The 7412-nt window shown below is 34.1% G+C and overlaps 1 pseudogene; it reads left to right on the forward strand.

The window, feature by feature from the left end:
- The first annotated feature begins 320 nt into the window (after nucleotides 1-320).
- Nucleotides 321-751, forward strand: LOC122901930 (annotated as a pseudogene).
- Nucleotides 752-7412: the final 6661 nt, after the last annotated feature.

The raw sequence follows: 7412 nt of genomic DNA on the forward strand, positions 1-7412 counted from the left end.
GTGAATTATACATACATGAAGCGAGACATATAGTGCATTAGATTTGAGAAGGCTATCCATAATGCATCTCAGAAAGATAAAGAGAATGAATATATGAGGAAGAAATTAAGAGATGGAGAGAATGGAATAAAAAGGGCCAAGTTAAATTTAATGAATACTAAAGGACAGAATGAGGAAAATGAAGTAATAAAAGGATAATGGCAGGCAATTTTCCAGAACTGAAGAAAGTTATAAGTCTTCAACTTGAAAGAAAATCCTACTGTCTTAAGAAGTATAAATAAAAATAAATCCTCTTTGTTCAGGCCTGTGGTGTGGGTAGGATGGGCAAGTGTCTCAGTCTTTGCACTGGCAGGATACTCCATAGCCACTGAAGAGATCATGATAAACAGCACAAGAAAATCCATGTGGGCACTGACCTAAAGCCCAACCCTTTTAGAGGTACTTCCCATGCAATGGGAATTGTCCTGGAAAAAAAGTAGGAATTGAAGCCAGACAGCCAAATTGTGCCATCAGGAAGTGAGTCAGGGTTCAGCTGATCAAAAATGTCAAAAAAACCCGCATAGCCTTTGTACATAATGACGGTTGTTTGAATTTTATTGAGGAAAATAATGAAGTTCTGGTTGCTGGATTTGGACGCAAAGGTCATGCTGTCAGTGATGTTACCTGGGGTTTGCTTTAAGGTTGTCAATATCTTGCCAGTATCTTTCCTTTGGCCTTATACAAAGACAGGAAGCAAAGACCAAGATCATAGGCTTTGATGGTGAAATATGACAATAATAAATTTTCATAAAAAAAAAAGTAAAACCACACCTAAATTCACATCTAGACCTTAGACCTTCTCAAAAGCAACAATATATGTAAGAAGATAATAAAATAATATATTCAGGAAACTGAGAGAAAATCATTGTCAATCTAGAATTATATAGGTAGTTACACTATCATTCAGGAGTGAAAGGGAAATAAACACATTTGCAGGCAAAGACAGAACCAGTTTTATCATACATAGACCTTCCCTTAAGGTCTAATAGAGATTCAGTTTTAGATTTTTGCATTTGTGTTTTCCTTTTTGGCACAAAGACTTTAAATCTAAATAGGGATTGCCCTATTGAGAAGAGAGGGTGAGAGAGAGAAGGAAGCAAAACTGTTTATATTTTTATGTATTTTGGATGTATTTGGCTTCAGGAAACAAATCTAAAATGGTTTAAATTGTTATAAAAATGACTAATAGAAATCAAGAGGTAAAATAGACTCTTGGTTAGTAAATCAGTGGGTAACTGATATTAACAAGGGTCCAATATATTGCCGTGACTTCAGTAACAACTTGAATTTACCAGCTAAATTTGGAACCATAAATTTATGGCATTGTAGCAGTTGGAACAGTAGCAGTTCTATGAATGATATACAGGAATAACCAGTCTCAGAGGAATACATGGGTCTGTTCTGTTCTTGCTTATTGGGGAGAAAAAACAACAACAAAACGTAGTGAGGATAAATTTTCCAAAAGCCCCAGGTAGACTTTCCTCATGATCCATTGACCAAGATTAGAGCACATTCCCATTACCAAACTTGGAGGAGAGAAAGGAACTATTATAATTTACATAGACCTATTCACTGGGGGAAGATTTGATGTTGAGGAATTAATCACAAGGAAGAGAAAGGGATCACAAGGAAGAAAACTGGGTAGGAAGTGTAGAAATCTAAGGCCTCATCTTCCTCCAGAGGAGGATGAACAGATTGACACGTTTATCTGTATTTAATTTAGATATAATGAGATAAATAATAACCCCAGAAAGCTGGTGAATAACCTTAAGAACACGAATAACATACAAAAATTCGTCAAAAGCAGAGCATATTAAAAGAAAGATAAAATTATCAGGGAAGACTTTATAATCACGAACCCTCAGGTAAAGAACATAGTTTCAAAGTACAGAGGGAACTGATTGGGGCATCACAGACCCATCACCTGAAAATCCATGCCCATTTAGATTGTTCTCAAGCAAATACAATAATTATTCTACTAAATGCCTTTAATCCTCTCTGAGACTTGGTACAAGAGCCAAGGGAGCCAAATATTTGTAAATTCAATATAATAGGCGTGGCTAGTCTTCTGACTGCAAATATTTCCTAAACATTAATGTTGTCCACAGTATATGTGGAGAGTATACAAAGTATACACAGTATACACAGTATACAAAGTCAGTGGCATATCATGTATAGTTTTCTCACTTTGTCAGGGCAAATTCTAGGTCGGACTATCACAGAAGTTCCATGCCCAGTAAAGAAAATAATCAGAAGCCACCTGCTTAAAAATATTCTCCACCTGTCCTTGTGCTGTATAGCCAACTCACTTCTGTTAAGGACCTAGAGTTGGCATGTCAGGGAGGAGGGAGGTGGTGTGTCAAACCCGTAACTAGTAGGCAGTCACACCACACAAACTTCTGCAGCAAACATACAACCTTAAGTAGGCATACAAACATAACCCCTCTTCGTTCTCTACAGGATGTCAATTCACTGCTTATTTGTTATTTAATGGTTATATATTTTGTATACAACGTCTCTATATTTGGAGAAAGGGACAACCATGACTGGTTTTGCAGGAATTGACCAAAGTTGACTGGTGTATCTACACTACATGCTAGATTGTCCACTGGCAGTGTTGTCAGTCACTAGGAGAAATCATTTGGGAACTAAAATGGCTTATTAGATAGGACCTTTAAGTGAGAGGGCTGAGGTTTCTAGGAAAAATCAAATCAGGATAAAGACTTTCAGGATTTGTATTTAGATATAAAAGAACTGACAGGTAGATTAGCATGTGAGATCAGGAGTAAAAGATGGAGAGAAAGCCTAGTATGTGAAAAGAACATGAATATTGCCGTCAAACACACCTAGAATGGAATTCTGGCTCTGCCATTTATCAGCTTTTTGACTTCCAGCAAGGTATATTTAACTGTTTTAAAAACATTTCTTCATCTGTAAAATCAGGTTTTTTTTTTTTCGAAGAGTAGAAAATTATTTTTAAAGTATCTTTTAGATATTAATACTTAACACTTGTTGAGTAGAGCTTTTATTTTATTTTTTTAAAATATTTTATTTATTTATTTGACAGACAGAGATCACAAGTAGGCAGAGAGGCAGGCAGAGAGAGAGGAGGAAGCAGGCTCCCTGCTGAGCAGAGAGCCTGATGCGGGGCTTGATCCCAGGACCCTGGGATCATGACCTGAGCCAAAAGCAGAGGCTTTAACCCACTGAGCCACCAAGGCACCCTATGAGTACAGCTTTTAATAAACAGATGTCACTTAATATTGGATTCTTTTCATATCTCTAACGTAATATTTTTCAGAATTATAAACCCATAAAGCAAAAAGACAAGAAAACTTTTAACTGAAATAACTGTCAAATCCTGCTTTCCTACCTTTGAGATGTTTAATCAGGCACTCTGACTTTATTTTGCCATTTATAAAGTATGTAATTGGAGTAGGTGATTCATAATATCTCTTTCAATTCTAAATTTATGAGGACTAGTTTTAGGGATAGGTGAAATAGAAGCTCACTCAAAGGAGACCAGTGATGATCAAAGTGCCAGAAATTCCTCCATAAAGAGGAATCTTTGTATTGACCACAGCCCTATCTTGGCTTCTTTTAATATACAAACCTATGTAAGAAATTGTGCACTTTGGGCTTTCATCCTAAATTGTGAAAGACTCTGTCACTCCTTCTCTCCTGGTAGCCTCAAGTGCACAAGAAATATCGCAGGACTAGGGGAATTACAGGGACACAGACGCAGCAGAGGATGTCCAAGACTCTCCGATGCATTGATGTTTTGCTAAGGGCCAGCTTAAATGGTAAGATAGAAAACCCAATCAGTCCTCAGGGGAAACAGATTTTCAAATGCGATTTGAATAACAACTCGGTGTTACAGCACCAGAAACCCACCTATTAATTTGTGGATCTCAGATTTCTGCACACACAACAGTTAAATTCATTTCCAACCTTGTTACCAAGACTTTTGCAAAAACAAATAATTGATGTCTCTGACATGTTACAGCATGGAAGCAGGAAGTCTAATTAAATAAACTTGTTCAATAGCAAGTATATCTATTAGTCAGTGATACAAGTGTCAGCAGGTTGATGAATGTATAAATTTTTCATAAAGTATTTGTACATCTCCCTGACAGTCATTTGTCCCTAGATGTACATAGTTATCCGTGCTTGGATATGAGATTAAGGCATTTCAGAAAAAAATCTTTCGTTTTTATTGTGAAATACAACACATACTGAAGAGGCATAAAACATAAGGATACAACTTAAAAAGTTATTAGGAAGCAAACATAAGTAGGTCAAGAAATGCAAAGTTGCCATCACTCCAGAAACCCCCACATGATGAGTTCCTAATAACAAATATTTCTGGCCACTCCCCCTTTACTTAAAAGTAAAGTTAAAGATGATTTTGATGTCCGTGGTAATTCGCATCCTTGTTTTCTCATACAGTTCTATATTGTTGGTATGCACCTCTAAAGTCGCTAGGTTACTTTTGCCTGGTTTATTAGAGCTGTCCGTGTTACTATGTTTCTGTGTTGGTGTTATGTCACTTCAGTCCCACCGAGCCAGCCAGGAGGTGTTATGTCACTAATGCTTGCTTGCTCGCTTCTGTTTTACGGCATTCTCTTGCATGACTCTACCCCAGTCAGTGCATTCAGTCTTCTTTTGTGGCCAATTGAGTCGTCTGGGTTATTTCAAACAGTACTCTTAGGAATATTTTGTACATGACCAATGGTATCATGTACACCCATTTTGGGGGAATGCACATAGGAATGATATAGCCTTTTTACTGTTTATCATTGTTATCTGTATATGTTTAACAGAATAATCCAAAGAGTTTTCCAAAGTGGTCGTGAAACAAATTCCCATAAATAGCATATAAGATATAAGCATATATAGCTTATACGCATATAGCATATAATATATATAAGATATATTAACTGTTAACACTTGCCAACATTTGATATTTCAGTCTTTTTCTTTTTCGCTTTTTTATTTAAATTCAATTAGCCAACGTGTAGTACATCATTAGTTTCCAGATGTAGTGTTCAGTAATTTATCAGCTGCGTATAACATCCAGTGCTCATCAGTCCTTTTCATTTTAGTCTTTCTGGTGGGTACTGATTTTCATTTTTATGATTAGTAGTGAGGCTTAACACCTTTTCATGTACTTTTTGGTCTTTTATTTATCTTTTTTGTTGTGAAGGACTTGTTACCTACCTATTTTTTTTTCCAATTTATTTATTTTCAGAAAAACAGTATTCATTATTTTTTCACCACACCCAGTGCTCCATGCAAGCCGTGCTCTCTATAATACCCACCACCTGGTACCCCAACCTCCCACCCCCTGCCACTTCAACAGTCTGAGGGGTTTGAAATACCTACCTATTTTTAAGATAGGATTTGGTATCTCTTTCTTATTGATTTATAGAAGGTTCTTTCTCTCTCTCTCTCTCCTTCTTGTCTCTATCATATATTTTTATATATTATTTAAATATGATATGATCCTTTTGTTGGTTTTATGTTAGCATGATCTTCTCCTACTCTTTAGCCTGCCTTTTATTTTCCCACCAGTTTCCTTTGATGAAGAGATGTCCTTAATTATCTTTAGTGTTTTTTATAACTTGCTTGGAAATATTTTTCTTTTTACCTTCTGGAAGCATATATTTTTTTTAAATTTTGGGCTGTTTACATTGAATTCTACAATTCACTTGGAATTAATTTTTGTTTACATTGTAAGGTAGAGATTAAATTTCATTGTCTTCCAAATAGAAAATCAATTTTCCCAACATCATTAACTACAATGACTTTGATTTCTTTCTCTGCTCCCCAGAGTTTCACCTTTCTCACCATTCAATTATCCTTGTTAGTATGGGTGTCTTTCTGGCCAAATGGTATATTAGAATATCCTTGCATTAATCATACTCTAGTTAGTTACCTGCTGATACAGTCTGACTTGATTTCAGGGGCATAAGTCATTCTACTTTATTTCCTATCTTTAAGAGTTTCTTAGCTCTTCTTGGTTCTTGCATTTCCATGTGCCTATTAATACCAGATTTTATGTTGCATAAAATAGAGTTTGGGATTTTGTGTGAGATGCCAATTAATCTGAAGATCAGTTTGAGAGCATTAACATCTTTACAATATTGTACCTTTTAACTCCTCTACATGATGGATCTTTCAATGTATTTGTCTCTATATCAATAATTTCTGGTTTTCTCTTTAGGTTTCATATATAAATACACATGTATATGAATAAAAATATATGTATCCCTATATACTTAGTTATAAATCTTACTTTTTGAGAAAAAAATGTTTGGTTGTTAATGAATAGGAAAAAAATGGATTTTTTTATGTTGACCATATAAACAACTTTGTTGAACTTCTTAAATTAATTCTAATAATTTGTAGAGTCTTTTGAAGTTTTAGTCCACAGCCATATTATTTATAAAATGACAGCTTTATTTACACTTTTCCAATATTCTTTTTATTTCTTTATTTTGGAATACTCAGCTAGGTAGGGTCCTCCTGTACACACAGGAATGTGCCATTTTGAATATCAGGAGAAAAGTTTTTAATATATCACCAGCTAGTATGAAACTTGTTTTTTTGATACTTTTTAGCAATTAAAGAAGTTAGGATAAGATATTTTATAGATTGATGTTGAATTTTATTAAATACATTTCTGTAACTGTTGTTATGATAATAGATATTTTCTCCTTTAATCTGTGAAATGTGAGTTTTGATTGCATTTTAAATATTAAACCATCCTTGCATTTATGGAATAAACATAACTTGTTCATTATTTATTTTCTTTCTTTATTTCTGTAATCAGTCTGTTAATATTTTGTTTAGGATTTTTACCTCTTTGTTTATATGAGAAATTGGCCTGTAATTTTTTTTCTTAATGTTCTTGTCAGGCTTTGACAAGTCCATAAAATAAGCTATAGACTCTACACTCTTTTCTCTATTTTCTCATTGATTCTGTGAAGCTAGACTTTATTTCTTTCTCAAATGTTTAGTGGAATTTGCTGATAAATCTCTTCAGTTCTGTACTTTAAATTATGAAAATTTTTCTATTCTTGATTCAATTTAATAGTTACCAACTTTCTATTTCTTCTTAGATCAGATTTATAACTCATACTTTTCTAAAACTATGCCCATTCACCTGTATTTTCTAATTATTATATTTATGTGCTAGATATATAATCATGACTGATAACTGCTTATTTGTATTTTTGATTCAGATATTTGAGAAGGAGATTAATTTTATCAGTGTTTTCAAATAATAAATTTTTGGCATTGATGATAAATGGATGGACAGATAGGAAAAAATACTATTTATTCTTACTTTTATTATTTTTTTCATTCTA

Source organism: Neovison vison, chromosome 3 (assembly GCF_020171115.1).
Source record: "Neovison vison isolate M4711 chromosome 3, ASM_NN_V1, whole genome shotgun sequence".
In the NCBI taxonomy this organism is placed as follows: Eukaryota; Metazoa; Chordata; class Mammalia; order Carnivora; family Mustelidae; genus Neogale; species Neogale vison.